Genomic DNA, 17,794 nt, shown 5'->3' with positions numbered 1-17,794 from the left:
TTCCCATTGAGATCCGCCATCATCCTTCTGATCCTCAGCCAGTACTACAAAGGGCCTTTCTAGCATCCCGTGAGCTCCTATGTTTCAAAGATATCCCCTAACACTAGGGTTCTCCGATTGCTTCAGGAAGTGTGCCTTGATATGTCTAATCCCAGTTACCGTGTGACCCAAATGGGGCGATGATAGGATTTCCCCAGAAACTACAGACGCTGTTGCACGTTGTCTATGGCTATGCAATCCCTTTCAGGGAGATGGGAACCAGCATGATGGAGCTGAGGACGAGCCAGCAAGTTTACAAGTGATGACGGGTATAATATTAACGTAAGGAAGGACAATGCAATTATTGGGCGCAATTGCGGATGGTGCAAAGAGTTAAATTGTAGCACAGAGCCAAAAGTCAATAGTGCAAAGCATGCAGAACTGAAAGCTCTGTATTTGACAGGCGGCAGCGAGTGGGAATACAGGGCACATTTCTAGTTGCCTCCCACCGACTAGAGGTGTTCCTCGGGGGACATAATTGTATACTGTTCACATTATCTGTCAGTGATTTAGATTATAGAATTTCTGGCAAAGTTTGTGAATGATGCAAAGATTGATGGGGTGGAGTAGGTAGGGCTGACGAAGCAATCCAACTGCAGCCGGACTTAAGCAATTGGAAGATTGGACAAAAAAGAGGCAGTTGGAATACAGTTTTGGAATTGTACGATAATGTAATTTGGTAAAAGGAACAATAGTACAGACTAGTATCTAAATGGGAAGAAAGTTTAAGCATCACACGTGCAGACGCCTCGTGCAAGGCTCTCAGAAGGTTAATTCACAGCTTGAGTCTTTGGTAAATATGGCAAATACAATATTAGGATTTATTTCAATGGGAATCAAATATTAAAAGACAAGGAGATAATGCTGAGGCTCTATGAGACACTAGTCAGGCCGCATTTGGAGTATTGTCAACGCTTTTAACCCCCGTATCTCAGAAAGGATGTTCTGTTATGGAAGAGAGTCCAGAGAAGTTTCACAAAGATGATTTCTGGAGCGGAAAAGTTAGCGTGTGAGCAGCGTTCGGCAGGTTTGAGCCTGTACTCACTGGAGTTTTGAAAAATGCGGCGGATTTCATTGAAAGCTTCCGAATGTGAGAAGGACTAGAAAAGGAGGTTGTGGAAAGGATGTTTCCTGTGGTAGTGGTATCCAACTGATGGACACAGCCTCAAAATACAGGGGCGATCTTTTAGAAAAGATGTACGAAGGATTTTTTTTTTTAAACAGAGAGTGAATGTTCTGCCACAGACTGCGGTGGAAGTCAAGGCCTTTGGTATATTTAAGGCGGAAGTTGATAGTTTGCTGATCGTTCAGGGCGTCAAAGGATATGGCGAGAAACCATGTGTATGGGATTGAGTGGTATGCGGGTTCAGCCATGACTTATGTCGGAACAGACTCCATGGGCTGAATGGCCTATTTCTGCTCCAATGTCTGATGATCATACAGTCTCATACAAAAGCTGAAGAGTGCATGCCGGTTCACAGTCAATGAACAAGCATCGGGGTAACCCTTTCAGCTATTCTGTGCTCGTACATCCCGGTAACAGATAGCTCTTTCGCATTGGTTTCTCGTTAGAATAGTGGTTAGTGTCCCCGTCTATCACGGGGAAGACGCGGGTTAATTTCACCCGACAGAGAAATGTTTCCACGTTAAATGCACTTGCAGCTCAAATATTCCAAACAAATTGTGAACCGTTACAGAGGTTGAGTAAGAGTTTGAGGTTGATGTGATCATCGTTTTTGGGAATGTGGGACAGCCCAGTCAGCAGTGTCAGCGGGAAGGGAGAGTCTGCCGAGAGAAAAAAAGGATCTTTGTGTTCAGCTTCGTTAAATATCCACTCAGCGACTTCGTATCTCAGAGTCACTTGGCGTGACACGCGATGACAGACGCCGGTGTTTCCGGAAATATTTGCTTCATCCGACACTGTCACATTTTAAATGTTAGACAAAGGCTGTTCTGTGCTCGATTTAAAGGGTGCAATTCAAAGTGTCAGAAAGGAGAGGGCGAGTGAAATCAGTACCTTCACCCAGCTCAAGCCATCTTCCAGAGGCTTCGTGAGAGTCCTTACGTCTAACGGCGAGCTCGGGGCTCAGGAAAAGGTCATCGACCTGAAACGTGAACTCTGTTTCTGTCTCCACAGACGCTGACTAAGCTGCGGATTATTTCTGGCAGTTTCAACTTTTAATTCAGGAACTTTCCTGTTTCTCTGACCCCGGGATCCGTGCTTTCCTCATCTGTCCTTGGACACAGCGATTACATCCCAATGTAAAATGTCTTTCTTTGCAGAGTGTGTACTCGTGGCCGAATGTTTTGGCGACGCACTGAGAATCTATTGGTATTTACCCTTCTAATTCTGACAAGTATGTGGTTCTAACGTTTTCTGTTTTCTGTTGTCCGTCACCATCTGATGAAAACTATTCATGCAGATTGTGAAAAGCCGAATCAGAGCATCGATTACTACCATCGTCCAACGCCGGAATGGGCAATTTATTAAAACCTTTTCCAGCTTGTCTCTGTGGCGCAATCGGTGAGCGCGTTCGGCTGTTAACCGAAAGGTTGGTGGTTCGAGCCCACCCAGGGACGCTGGTGAACCGGCAGCTTTTGCTGTGTGTTGGATTGCCAACTGGGAAACGGTGCCGTGTCTAGCGCTCCCTGCTACTGCCGCATCACGTTCAGTGGGGATTACAATTGTTTAAGGTACGTACCGAGATACAGTGAAAAGCTTCTTTTTCACACTGTTCCTGGAGATCAAACCATTACACAGTGCATGGAAAGGGAACAATGTAAAGCAATAACAGAATGCAGAATAAAATGTAACAGCGACAGATAAAGCACAGTGAGATAAATAATTAGGTTCGGCATCATAATGAGGTAGATTGGGAAACGCTGTTCTGGCCGGTAGAGGGCGGTCCCTGCTGCTGCCGGACCGAGTTCAGTGGAAATTAAATTTTTTTCACTTAAAGAGATAGCGTACACGGGTACAGAGAAAACTTGTCTTTCGTTCTGTTCCTATGTTTCTGGAAGTGCATATTGTGAACGACCTAACCTGGTCTCACAACGACACCAGTTTCGTCAACAAGTAGACCAGCGTCTTCACGTCCTGGGTAGATTGAGGCCAGCAGACCTTCCTCAAACCGGATTATAACTATAGGAGCCCCACTGAGAGTGTTCTACCCACTCACTTCTCCATTTTGTACAATAATTGCCAGGCCATCTGACGACAAGACCCTGCAAAGTATCGCGAGGACTGCTGACAGGTAGAAGTTCAGTTTCCCAGTCAGCTACTGATCTTTAAACACTGACAGAATTCAGTTCACTTCCCAATTCGACATTCATTTGATCACATAGACGGATCGGGAAGAGAACGAGACATCAGGATTGGAAAAATAAATTACAGAGTGTGGGTGTATTCTCCGCTACACCTCAGGCTGTGGCCACTACTAGTTACATCCAAGGCTCTCCGAAATAACACAGACTAAATACGGGATGAAATCAACGGGACATCTATGTAGTGTCCCGTCGTGAGACATGAACTGTCCACAGACGCTGCCTGACCTGGTATTCCCAGCATTTTGTGCTCCGGATTTCCAGCATTTGGAGAAATTCCTTTGTTTATATCCGAAGTAACAACCCGAAGACAAAGAACAGGAAGGCAAAGAGACACAGCGGGTCCTCCTACAGAACGCTGGAACAGGAAAAACTCTCTGCCGCTGGGTTTCTCATTTGTCCTCCCCACCTCTGTATCTCTCAGGCCCCGCCACCAGCCCCTGGGTCCTCGGATCCTCCATCTTCCTCCACCTTTCCTGAGCACCTCAACTCTCCCCTCTCCTCTGACTCTACCAACCCCTTCCCCATCAGATCCCAGCTCTCATCCTAGCCTGGTCGTCACCATTTCTTCCTACCTTCCCCTCTGAGTCAAAACGTTCTGTTCTCAATAAAGGCCTTACCTTTGTCCCCTTGCGCCCAGAACTCAGTGAGTTCCGCGCCCGCTGTGACGCTTAGCCCTCTCCACAGCATCCGTGCCTGGGCTACATCTTTGGCAAGGACCCTTCACTCCACATCGAAGACCTGTTCTCCCGTCTTCAACCTGGACATCCTGCTGTCCACCTATGCCTGTTCTGGATCTTTTCATTCCCAATTGCCGACGGGACACCAAGCACCTCGTCTTCACCAGCCCTCTCTCCAATTCCCAGTCACCGCTTCCAACGTTTTGCTCTGCACTCTCTCCGCACTAATCCGATATTCACCATCCAACCCGCAGATAAGGGGGGTGCTTTAGTAGTAGTGCCGGACTGACCCTATCTTGCTGAGGCCCAACGACAAGGGTGAGACATCTCCTTTAATTTTCCCCGGAACAGTACCCACACCATCTCCGACCTTATTTTGTCTGAGGATATCCCATCCATTGCCAACAGCCGAGGCGCTTCGTTCCTGTTTCTAGACCTTACCCAAGAGCCACAAACTTGTTTGTCCAGATAGACCCATTTTTTCTGCTTGATCCTGCCATACTGAACATACCACTGCATGCTTCAACACAGTTTTTCCCCACTGGTTCAGTCTCTTCCTACCTCCGACGTGACACATCACACGCTATTGATCTTTTCAATGATGTCAAATTTCCCGAATCCGTTCATATTATTTTTACTATGGATTTCCAGTAGAGATACACCTGCAGCCCGCACCAGGAAGGCGGCAACGCTCTTCGTTTCCATCTGGAGACCAGACCCAGCAATCTCTCCTCCACCACCTTTCACCTCCGATTGGCGGAACCTGTCATCGCTCCTAATAATTTCTCTTTCGGATCTTCACACATCCTTCAAACAAAAGGTGTAGCCATGGGCACTCGCAAGAGTGTCAGCCGTGTCTGCATTTTTGTCGGCTACGGGGAACAGTCTTTGTTCCAAGGCTACATTGGTATCGCTCCCAACGTTTCCTCCGCCACATCAACGACTGCATTGCTGTTGCTTCCTGCACCCATGCCTAACTCATACAATTCATTTCTTTGCCTCCAACGTTCACCCCGTCTTCAAATTTACCTGCCCCATATCCAAAACTTGCCCCCGTCTTTCTCGATCTCTCTATCTTTATCTTTGTAGACAATAACTGCTGTCTAATTATAAACCACAAACTCACAGCTTTCTGGACTACACCTGTTCCCACACTAACACTTGTAAAAATACAACCCCCTTCTCTCAAACCCTCCGTCTCCGTCGTTGCTGCTCTCAGGATGAGGCGTTCATTCGAGAACAAAGAAGATACCCTCCTTTTTCATCGAAATGCGTCTCCCTTCCTCTACCATCAACGCTACACTCAACCGAATCTCTTCCATTTTGCGCACGTCTGCCCTGAACCCAGAAAGGAGAGGGCGAGTGAAATCAGTACCTTCACCCAGCTCAAGCCATCTTGCAGAGGCTTCGTGAGAGTCCTTACGTCTAACGGCGAGCTCGGGGCTCAGGAAAAGGTCATCGAACTCTGTTTCTGTCTCCACAGACGCTGACTAAGCTGCGGATTATTTCTGGCAGTTTCAACTTTTAATTCAGGAACAGTCCTGTTTCTCTGACCCCGGGATCGGTGCTTTCCTCATCGATTACTTCCGAAAGTAAAATGTCTTTCTTTGCAGAGTGTGTACTCGTGGCCGAATGTTTTGGTGACGCACTGCGAATCTATTGCTATTTACCCTTCTAATTCTGACAAGTATGTGGTTCTAACGTTTTCTGTTTTATGTTGTCCGTCACCATCTGATGAAAACTATTCATGCAGATTGTGAAAAGCCGAATCAGAGCATCGATTACTAGTCACCATCGTCCAACGCCGGAATGGGCAATTTATTAAAACCTTCTCCAGCTTGTCTCTGTGGCGCAATCGGTGAGCGCGTTCGGCTGTTAACCGAAAGGTTGGTGGTTTGAGCCCACCCAGGGACGCTGGTGAACCGGCAGCTTTTGCTGTGTGTTGGATTGCCAACTGGGAAACGGTGCCGTGTCCAGCGCTCCCTGCTACTGCCGCATCACGTTCAGTGGGGATTAAAATTGTTTAAGGTACGTACCGAGATACAGTGAAAAGCTTCTCTTTCACACTGTTCCTGGAGATCAAACCATTACACAGTGCATGGAAAGAGAACAACGTAAAGCAATAACAGAATGCAGAATAAAATGTAACAGCGACAGAGAAAGCACAGTGAGATAAATAATTAGTTTCAGCATCTTAATGAGGTAGATTGGGAAACGCTGTTCTGACCGGTAGAGGGCGGTCCCTGCTGCTGCCGTACCAAATGCAGTGGGAATTAAATTTTTGTAGCTTACAGAGATAGCGTACACGGGTACAGTGAAATCTTGTCTTTCATTCTGTTCCTATGTTTCTGGAAGTGCATATTCTGATCGTCCTAACCTGGTCTCATAACGACACCAGTTTCGTCTAAAAGTAGACCAGCGTCTCCACGTCCTGGGAAGATTGAGGCCAGCAGACCTTCCTCAAACCGGATTATAACTACAGGAGCCCCACTGAGAGTGTTCTACCCACTCGGTTCTCCATCTGGTGCAATAATTGCCAGGCCATCTGACGACAAGACCCTGCAAAGTATCGCGAGGTCTGCTGACAGGTAGAAGTTCAGATTCCCAGTCAGCTACTGATTTTTAAACACTGACAGAATTCAGTTCACTTCCCAATTCGACATTCATTTGATCACATAGACGGATCGGGAAGAACACGTGATGTCAGGATTGGAAACATAAATTGTAGAGTATGGGTGTATTCTCCGCTACACTTCAGGCTGTGGCCACTCCTAGTTACATCCAAGGCTCTCCGAAATACCACAGACTAAATACGGGATGAAATCAATGGGTCATCTATGTAGTGTCCCGTCGTGAGACATCAACTGTCCACAAACGCTGCCTGGCCTGGTGATTCCCAGCATTCTGTGCTCCGAATTTCCAGCATCTGTAGAGTTCCCTTTGTTTATAACCGAAGTAACAACCCGAAGACAAAGAACAGGAAGGCAAAGAGACACAGCGGGTGCTCCTACAGAACGCTGGAACAGGAAAAACGCGCTGCCGCTGGGTTTCTCATTTGTCCTCCCCACCTCTGTATCTCTCAGGCCCCTCCACCAGCCCCTGGGTCCTCGGATCCTCCATCTTCCTCCACCTTTCCTGAACACCTCAACTCTCCCCTCTCCTCTGACTCTACCAACCCCTTCCCCATCAGATCCCAGCTCTCATCCTAGCCTGGTCGTCACCATTTCTTCCTACCTTCCCCTCCGAGTCAAAACGTTCTGTTCTCAATAAAGGCCTTACCTTTGTCCCCTTGCGCCCAGAACTCAGTGAGTTCCGCGCCCGCTGTGACGCTTAGCTCTTTCCACAGCCTCCGTGCCTGGGCTACATCTTTGGCAAGGACCCTTCACTCCACATCGAAGACCTGTTCTCCCGTCTTAAACCTGGACATCCTGCTGTCCACCTATGTCTGTTCTGGATCTTTTCATTCCCAACTGCCGACGGGACATCAACCGCCTCGACTTCACCAGCTCTCTCTCCAATTCCCAGTCACCGCTTCCAACGTTCTGCTCTGCACTCTCTCCGCACTAATCCGATATTCACCATCCAACCCGCAGATAAGGGGGGTGCTTTAGTAGTAGTGCCGGACTGACCCTATCTTGCTGAGGCCCAACGACAAGGGTGAGACATCTCCTTTCACTTATCCCTCGAACAGGACCCACACCATCTCCGACCTTATTTTGTCTGAGGATATCCCATCCATTGCCAACAGCCGAGGCGCTTCGTTCCTGTTTCTAGACCTTACCCGAGAGCCACAAACTTGTTTGTCCTGATAGACCCATTTTTTCTGCTTGTTCCTGCCATACTGAACATACCATTGCATGCCTCGACACAGATTTTCCCCACTGGTTCAGTCCCTTCCTACCTCCGACGTGACACATCACACGCTATTGATCTTTTCAATGATGTCAAATTTCCCGACTCCGATCATATTATTTTTACTACGGATTACCAGTAGAGATACACCTCCAGCCCGCTACAGGAAGGCGGCAAAGCTCTTCGTTTCCATCTGAAGACCAGACCCAGCCAGCTCCCCTCCACCACCTTTCACCTCCGATTGGCGGAACCTGTCATCGCTCCTAATAATTTCTCCTTCGTTTCTTCACACTTCCTTCAAACAAAAGGTGTAGCCATGGGCACTCGCAAGAGTGTCAGCCATGTCTGCACTTTTGCTGGCTACGGGGAACAGACTATGTTCCAGGGCGACATTGGTATCGTTCCCAACTTTTCCTACGCCACATCAACGACTGCATTGCTGTTGCTTCCTGCACCCATGCCGAACTCATCCAATTCATTTCTTTGCCTCCCACTTTCACCCCGTCTTCAAATTTACCTGCCCCATATCCAGAACATGCCCCTCCCCCTCTTTCTCGATCTCTCCATTTTTATCTTTGGAGACATAGACTGATGTCTAATTATAAACCACAAACTCACAGCTTTCTGGACTATACCTGTTCCCACACTATCACTTGTAAAAATACCATCCCCTTCTCTCAAACCCTCCGTCTCCGTCGTTGCTGCTCTCAAGATGAGGCGTTTCATTCTAGAACAAAGAAGATACCCTCCTTTTTCATCGAAATGCGTCTCCCTTCCTCTACCATCAACGCTGCATTCAACCGAATCTCTTCCATTTTGCGCACGTCTGCCCTGAACCCATCCTCCTGCCACTCCACCAGTGATAGTTTTCGTCTTGTGCACGCCTGCCACCTCACCGGCCTCGGCGATCAGAGCTTGATTCTGCGTAACTTCCGCCATCACCAGCGGGATTCCGCCACCAAACACAGCTTTCTCAGCCCCACCCATTTCGGCTTTACGCAACGATCACTTTACGTAAATCACTTTTCCGTTCGTCCCTCTCCCCCGGCTTCTCTCCTGCCACTTACTCTTGCAAGCGAAACCAGTGATACACCTGCCCTTACACCTCCTCCGTCAAAACGTCCTTCCAGGTGAGGCGACACTTCACCTGTGAGTCTGTTCGAGTCATCGGTGACTCATTTTATATTTCGGCGAGTCTGCTTCACCGAGCACCTACCAGAAAAAGCGAAATCTCCCAGTAGTCACCCATTTTAATTCCGCTTCCCAATCCAATTCCGACAGACGGTGATGGGCCGTTGCAATGAGCGAATAAATTAAACGCAAGTGCAGGACACAGGCACGGCGATTCAGTTAGGATGCTTATGTGGACGTGAAAGCTGAACAGCAAACAGGAGGGATCTTGCCACGAAACCTTGACACAGAGGGACCGAGTTTCATAGGGAAACCTTAAAACTGGAGCAAAATTAGAACACACGGTCCTAAGCGGCCGGGAAGCGTTAAATGCCACACAGGCAAAGCCAACGATCTGGAGACTAGTGGTTGTAACGCTGGGGTTCTTATGCTGCTGGTCTTGATGGAAACCAGGTGTGTCGTCATCAGTGGTAAGATAGGGAATTAATCATCGGGACCGAGGTATAACCCCTCCCCCCCACGGGAGCCCCCAGACGAACCAGTGGCCATATGTGTTCAAAAGAATTGGGTCAGAATTCCTCCAGTGATCAAGATTACTCAGCTATTCAGTCATTGCCTTTTTTTCTCCAGAAACTGTTGACCTGCCGTCTCCCATTAGTTCGTAACTCCTTTACCAATCTCGACCCGACATATCTCTGTCTTAAATGCACCGAATAAGTTCGTCCATTGCCCGCTGCGGCAATCAATCCCAGAAATCACCGTCACCTGACTGAAGATATCCTCTCAGTCAGCCTTTGTTAAAAGGCTGAGCCCTCAGATTCCTGTCTCTCTTAGTAAAGGGAACATCCTCACCACGTCCACTCGAGGCACGCTTCTCCGTATTCTTTAATTCCCATTGAGATCCGCCATCATCCTTCTGATCCTCAGCCAGTACTACAAAGGGCCTTTCTAGCATCCCGTGAGCTCCTATGTTTCAAAGATATCCCCTAACACTAGGGTTCTCCGATTGCTTCAGGAAGTGTGCCTTGATATGTCTAATCCCAGTTACCGTGTGACCCAAATGGGGCGATGATAGGATTTCCCCAGAAACTACAGACGCTGTTGCACGTTGTCTATGGCTACGCAAACCCTTTCAGGGAGATGGGAACCAGCATGATGGAGCTGAGGACGAGCCAGCAAGTTTACAAGTGATGACGGGTATAATATTAACGTAAGGAAGGACAATGCAATTATTGGGTGCAATTGCGGATGGTGCAAAGAGTTAAATTGTTGCACAGAGCCAAAAGTCAATAGTGCAAAGCATGCAGAACTGAAAGCTCTGTATTTGACAGGTGGCACCGAGTGGGATTACAGGGCACTTTTCTAGTTGCCTCCCACCGACTAGTGGTGTTCCTCGGGGGACATAATTGTATACTGTTCACATTATCTGTCAGTGATTTAGATTATAGAATTTCTGGCAAAGTTTGTGAATGATGCAAAGATTGATGGGGTGGAGTAGGTAGGGCTGACGAAGCAATCCAACTGCAGCCGGACTTAAGCAATTGGAAGATTGGACAAAAAAGAGGCAGCTGGAATACAGTTTTGGAATTGTACGATAATGTAATTTGGTAAAAGGAACAATAGTACAGACTAGTATCTAAATGGGAAGAAAGTTTAAGCATCACACGTGCAGACGCCTCGTGCAAGGCTCTCAGAAGGTTAATTCACAGCTTGAGTCTTTGGTAAATATGGCAAATGCAATATTAGGATTTATTTCAATGGGAATCAAATATTAAAAGGCAAGGAGATAATGCTGAGGCTCTATGAGACACTAGTCAGGTCGCATTTGGAGTATTGTCAACGCTTTTAACCCCCGTATCTCAGAAAGGATGTTCTGTTATGGAAGAGAGTCCAGAGAAGTTTCACAAAGATGATTTCTGGAGCTGAGGATTTAGCGTGTGAATACCGTTCGGCAGGTTTGAGCCTGTACTCACTGGAGTTTAGAAAAATGCGGCGGATTTCATTGAAACCTACAGAATGTGAGAAGGACTAGAAAAGGCGGATGTGGAAAGGATGTTTCCTGTGGTGGTGGTATCCAACTGATGGACACAGCCTCAAAATTCAGGGGCGATCTTTTAGAAAAGATATACGAAGGATTTTTTTTAAACAGAGAGTGAATGTTCTGCCACAGACTGCGGTGGAAGTTAAGGCCTTTGGTATATTTAAGGCGGAAGTTGATAGTTTGCTGATCGTTCAGGGCGTCAAAGGATATGGCGAGAAACCATGTGTATGGGATTGAGTGGTATGCGGGTTCAGCCATGACTTATATCGGAGCAGACTCCATGGGCTGAATGGCCTATTTCTGCTCCAATGTCTGATGATCATACGGTCTCATACAAATGATGAAGAGTGCATGCCGGTGCACAGTCAATGAACAAGCATCGGGATAACCCTTTCAGCTATTCGGTAATCGTACATTCCTGTAACAGATAGCTGTTTCGCATTGGTTTCTCGTTAGAATAGTGGTTAGTGTCCCCGTCCATCACGGGGAAGACGCGGGTTAATTTCACCCGACAGAGAAATGTTTCCACGTTAAATGCACTTGCAACTCAAATATTCCAAACAAATTGTGAACCGTTACAGAGGTTGAGTCCCAGTTTGAGGTTGATGTGATCATCGTTTTGGAATGTGGGACAACCCAGTCAGCAGTGACAGCGGGAAGGGAAAGTCTGCCGAGAAGAAAAGGAACTTTGTGTTGAGCTTCGTGAAATATCCACTCAGCGACTTCGTATCTCAGAGTCACTTGGCGTGACACGCGATGACAGACGCCAGTGTTTCCGGAAATATTTGCTTCATCCGACTCTGCCACATTTTAAATGTTAGACAAAGACTGTGTGGTCTCACCAGGGCCCTTCAAACAAAAGGTGTAGCCATGGTCACTCGCAAGAGTGTCAGCCATGCCTGTATTTTTGTCGGCTACGGGGAACAGTCTTTGTTCCAAGGCTACATTTGTATCGCTCCCAACGTTTCCTCCGCCACATCAACGACTGCATTGCTGTTGCTTCCTGCACCCATGCCTAACTCATACAATTCATTTCTTTGCCTCCAACTTTCACCCCGTCTTCAAATTTACCTGCCCCATATCCAAAACTTGCCCCCGTCTTTCTCGATCTCTCTATCTTTATCTTTGTAGACATAGACTGCTGTCTAATTATAAACCACAGACTCACAACTTTCTGGACTACACCTGTTCCCACACTAACACTTGTAAAAAGTACGACCCCCTTCTCTCAAACCCTCCGTCTCCGTCGTTGCTGCTCTCAGGATGAGGCGTTTCATTCGAGAACAAAGAAGATACCCTCCTTTTTCATCGAAATGCGTCTCCCTTCCTCTACCATCAACGCTACACTCAACCGAATCTCTTCCATTTTGCGCACGTCTGCCCTGAACTCAGAAAGGAGAGGGCGAGTGAAATCAGTACCTTCACCCAGCTCAAGCCATCTTGCAGAGGCTTCGTGAGAGTCCTTACGTCTAACGGCGAGCTCGGGACTCAGGAAAAGGTCATCGACCTGAAAAGTGAACTCTGTTTCTGTCTCCACAGACGCTGACTAAGCTGCGGATTATTTCTGGCAGTTTCAACTTTTAATTCAGGAACAGTCCTGTTTCTCTGACCCCCGGATCGGTGCTTTCCTCATCTGTCCTTGGACACAGCGATTACTTCCCAATGTAAAATGTCTTTCTTTGCAGAGTGTGTACTCGTGGCCGAATGTTTTGGCGACCCACTGAGAATCTATTGGTATTTACCCTTCTAATTCTGACAAGTATGTGGTTCTAACGTTTTCTGTTTTATGTTGTCCGTCACCATCTGATGAAAACTATTCATGCAGATTGTGAAAAGCCAAATCAGACCATCGATTACTAGTCACCATCGTCCAACGCCGGAATGGGCAATTTATTAAAACCTTCTCCAGCTTGTCTCTGTGGCGCAATCGGTGAGCGCGTTCGGCTGTTAACCGAAAGGCTGGTGGTTCGAGCCCACCCAGGGACGCTGGTGAACCGGCAGCTTTTGCTGTGTGTTGGATTGACAACTGGGAAACGGTGCCGTGTCCAGCGCTCCCTGCTACTGCCGCATCACGTTCAGTCGGGATTACAATTGTTTAAGGTACGTACCGAGATATAGTGAAAAGCTTCTTTTTCACACTGTTCCTGGAGATCAAACCATTACACAGTGCATGGAAAGAGAACAATGTAAAGCAATAACGGAATGCAGAATAAAATGTAACAGCGACAGATAAAGCACAGTGAGATAAATAATTAGGTTCGGCATCATAATGAAGTAGATTGGGTAACGCTGTTCTGACCGGTAGAGGGCGGTCCCTGCTGCTGCCGTACCGAGTGCAGTGGAAATTAAATTTTTGTCACTTACAGAGATAGCGTACACGGGTACAGAAAAAACCTGTCTTTCATTCTGTTCCTATCTTTCTGGAAGTGGATATTGTGAACGACCTAACCTGGTCTCACAACGACACCAGTTTCGTCAAAAAGTAGACCAGCGTCTCCACGTCCTGGGAAGATTGAGGCCAGCAGAGCTTCCTCAAACCTGATTTTAACTACAGGAGCCCCACTGAGAGTGTTCTACCTGCTCGCAACTCCATCTGGTACAATAATTGCCAGGCCAACTGACGGCAAGACCCTGCAAAGGATCGCGAGGACTGCTGACAGGTAGAAGTTCAGGTTCCCAGTGAGCAGCTGATCTTTCAACACTAATAGAATTCAGTTCACTTCCCAATTCGACTTTCATTTGATCACATAGACGGATCTGGAAGAGAACGAGACATCAGGATTGGAAAAATAAATTACAGAGTATGGGTGTATTCCCCGCTACACGTCAGTCTGTGGCCACTCCTACACGTTTCTAGTTACCCAAGGCTCTCCGAGATAACACAGACTAAATATGGGATGAAATCAACGGGTCATCTATGTAGTGTCCCGTCGTGAGACATCAACTGTCCATAGATGCTGCCTGACCTGGTATTCCCAGCATTCTGTGCTCCGGATTTCCAGCATCTGGAGAATTTCCTTTGTTCATGACCGAAGTAACAACCCGAAGAGAAAGACCAGAAAGGCAAAGAGACACAGCGGGTCCTCTTGCGTAAGGCTGGAACAGGAAAAACGCGCTGCCGCTGGGATTCTCATTTGTCCTCCCCACCTCTGTGTCTGTCAGGCCCCACCACCAGCCCCTGAGTTCCGCGCCCGCAGTGACGCTCAGCTCTTTCCACAGCCTCCGTGCCTGGACTACATCTTTGGCAAGGACCCTTCACTCCACATCGAAGACCTGTTCTCCCGTCTTCAACCTGGACATCCTGCTGTCCACCTATGCCTGTTCTGGATCTTTTCATTCCCAATTGCTGACGGGACACCAAGCACTTCGTCTTCACCGCCCTCTCTCCAATTCCCAGTCACCGCTTCCACCGTTCTGCTCTGCACTCTCTCCGCACTAATCCGATATTCACCATCCTACCCGCAGATAAGGGGGGTGCTTTAGTAGTAGTGCCGGACTGACCCTATCTTGCTGAGGCCCAACGACAAGGGTGAGACATCTCCTTTAATTTTCCCCTAGAACAGGACCCACACCATCTCCGACCTTATTTTGTCTGAGGATATCCCATCCATTGCCAACAGCCGAGGCGCTTCGTTCCTGTTTCTAGATCTTACCCAAGAGCCACAAACCTGTTTGTCCTGATAGACCCATTTTTTCTGCTTGATCCTGACATACTGAACATACCACTGCATGCTTCAACACAGTTTTTCCCCACTGGTTCAGTCTCTTCCTACCTCCGACGTGACACATCACACGCTATTGATCTTTTCAATGATGTCAAATTTCCCGAATCCGATCATATTATTTTTACTATGGATTTCCAGTAGAGATACACCTGCAGCCCGCACCAGGAAGACGGCAAAGCTCTTCGTTTCCATCTGGAGACCAGACCCAGCAATCTCTCCTCCACCACCTTTCACCTCCAATTGGCGGAACCTGTCATCGCTCCTAATAATTTCTCTTTCGGATCTTCACACATCCTTCAAACAAAAGGTGTAGCCATGGTCACTCGCAAGAGTGTCAGCCATGCCTGCATTTTTGTCGGCTACGGGGAACAGTCTATGTTCCAAGGCTACATTGGTATCGCTCCCAACGTTTCCTCCGCCACATCAACGACTGCATTGCTGTTGCTTCCTGCACCCATGCCTAACTCATACAATTCATTTCTTTGTCTCCAACTTTCACCCCGTCTTCAAATTTACCCGCCCCATATCCAAAACTTGCCCCCGTCTTTCTCGATCTCTCTATCTTTATCTTTGCAGACATAGACTGCTGTCTAATTATAAACCACAGACTCACAGCTTTCTGGACTACACCTGTTCCCACACTAACACTTGTAAAAATACGACCCCCTTCTCTCAAACCCTCCGTCTCCGTCGTTGCTACTCTCAGGATGAGGCGTTTCATTCGAGAACAAAGAAGATACCCTCCTTTTTAATCGAAATGCGTCTCCCTTCCTCTACCATCAACGCTACACTCAACCGAATCTCTTCCATTTTGCGCACGTCTGCCCTGAACCCAGAAAGGAGAGGGCGAGTGAAATCAGTACCTTCACCCAGCTCAAGCCATCTTGCAGAGGCTTCGTGAGAGTCCTTACGTCTAACGGCGAGCTGGGGCTCAGGACAAGGTCATCGACCTGAAAAGTGAACTCTGTTTCTGTCTCCACAGACGCTGACTAAGCTGCGGATTATTTCTGGCAGTTTCAACTTTTAATTCAGGAACAGTCCTGTTTCTCTGACCCCGGGAATGCTGCTTTCCTCATCTGTCCTTGGACACAGCGATTACTTCCGAATGAAAAATGTCTTTCTTTGCAGAGTGTGCACTCGTGGCCGAATGTTTTGGCGACGCACTGAGAATCTATTGGTATTTACCCTTCTAATTCTGACAAGTATGTGGTTCTAACGTTTTCTGTTTTATGTTGTCCGTCACCATCTGATGAAAACTTTTCATGCAGATTGTGAAAAGCCAAATCAGAGCATCGATTACTAGTCACCATCGTCCAACGCCGGAATGGGCAATTTATTAAAACCTTCTCCAGCTTGTCTCTGTGGCGCAATCGGTGAGCGCGTTCGGCTGTTAACCGAAAGGTTGGTGGTTCGAGCCCACCCAGGGACGCTGGTGAACCGGCAGCTTTTGCTGTGTGTTGGATTGACAACTGGGAAACGGTGCCGTGTCCAGCGCTCCCTGCTACTGCCGCATCATGTTCAGTGAGGATTAAAATTGTTTAAGGTACGTACCGAGATACAGTGAAAAGCTTCTCTTTCACACTGTTCCTGGAGATCAAACCATTACACAGTGCATGGAAAGAGAACAACGTAAAGCAATTACAGAATGCAGAATAAAATGTAACAACGACAGAGAAAGCACAGTGAGATAAATAATTAGTTTCAGCATCTTAATGAGGTAGATTGGGAAACGCTGTTCTGACCGGTAGAGGGCGGTCCCTGCTGCTGCCGTACCAAGTGCAGTGGGAATTAAATTTTTGTAACTTACAGAGATAGCGTACACGGGTACAATGAAAACTTGTCTTTCATTCTGTTCCTATGTTTCTGGAAGTGCATATTCTGAACGACCTAACCTGGTCTCACAACGACACCAGTTTCGTCTAAAAGTAGACCAGCGTCTACACGTCCTGGGAAGATTGAGGCCAGCAGACCTTCCTCAAACCGGATTATAACTACAGGAGCCCCACTGAGAGTGTTGTACCCACTCGCTTCACCATCTGGTACAATAATTGCCAGGCCATCTGACGACAAGACCCTGCAAAGTATCGCGAGGACTGCTGACAGGTAGAAGATCAGATTCCCAGTCAGCTACTGATCTTTAAACACTGACAGAACTCAGTTCACTTCCCAATTCGACATTGATTTGATCACATAGACGGATCGGGAAGAGAACGAGATATCAGGATTGGAAACATAAATTGTAGAGTATGGGTGTATTCTCCGCTACACTTCAGGCTGTGGCCACTCCTAGTTACATCCAAGGCTCTCCGAAATAACACAGACTAAATACGGGATGAAATCAACCGGCCAAGGAGCATCTAAGTAGTGTCCCGTCGTGAGACATCAACTGTCCACAGACGCTGCCTGGCCTGGTGATTCCCAGCATTCTGTGCTCCGGATTTCCAGCATCTGGAGAATTTCCTTTGTTTATAACCGAAGTAACAACCCGAAGATAAAGAACAGGAAGGCAAAGAGACACAGCGGGTGTTCCTACAGAACGCTGGAACAGGAAAAACGCTCTGCCGCTGGGTTTCTCATTTGTCCTCCCCACCTCTGTATCTCTCAGGCCCCGCCACCAGCCCCTGGGTCCTCGGATCCTCCATCTTTCTCCACCTTTCATGAACACCTCAACACTCCCCTCTCTTCTGACTCTACCAACCCCTTCCCCATCAGATCACAGCTCTCATCCTAGCCTGGTCGGCACCATTTCTTCCTACCTTCCCCTCCGAGTCAAAACGTTCTGTTCTCAATAAAGGCCTTACCTTTGTCCCCTTGCGCCCAGAACTCAGTGAGTTCCGCGCCCGCTGTGACGCTTAGCTCTTTCCACAGCCTCCGTGCCTGGGCTACATCTTTGGCAAGGACCCTTCACTTCACATCGAAGACCTGTTCTCCCGTCTTCAACCAGGACATCCTGCTGTCCACCTATGCCTGTTCTGGATCTTTTCATTCCCAACTGCCGAGGG

The 17,794-nt window shown here is 47.7% G+C and overlaps 1 protein-coding gene and 4 non-coding genes across 5 annotated transcripts in view; 4 read left to right on the top strand and 1 right to left on the bottom strand.

Moving 5' to 3' along the window:
• The window catches only part of LOC140732891 (uncharacterized), a 795,520-nt gene that overhangs the window by 690,005 nt on the left and 87,721 nt on the right, over window positions 1-17,794 (bottom strand). The gene's annotated exons all lie outside the window — the stretch shown is intronic.
• Window positions 2,546-2,619, top strand: trnan-guu (transfer RNA asparagine (anticodon GUU)). Its single transcript has one exon. It is a non-coding gene; the product is annotated as a tRNA-Asn (tRNA).
• trnan-guu (transfer RNA asparagine (anticodon GUU)) lies at window positions 5,884-5,957 on the top strand. The gene has a single exon. It is a non-coding gene; the product is annotated as a tRNA-Asn (tRNA).
• Window positions 12,980-13,053, top strand: trnan-guu (transfer RNA asparagine (anticodon GUU)). Its single transcript has one exon. It is a non-coding gene; the product is annotated as a tRNA-Asn (tRNA).
• trnan-guu (transfer RNA asparagine (anticodon GUU)) lies at window positions 16,148-16,221 on the top strand. Its single transcript has one exon. It is a non-coding gene; the product is annotated as a tRNA-Asn (tRNA).

Source organism: Hemitrygon akajei, chromosome 9, assembly GCF_048418815.1.
Source record: "Hemitrygon akajei chromosome 9, sHemAka1.3, whole genome shotgun sequence".
Classification (NCBI taxonomy): domain Eukaryota; kingdom Metazoa; phylum Chordata; class Chondrichthyes; order Myliobatiformes; family Dasyatidae; genus Hemitrygon; species Hemitrygon akajei.
The sequence above is the reverse complement of the archived record's forward strand: the minus strand, read 5'-3'. Positions and strand labels throughout refer to the sequence as shown.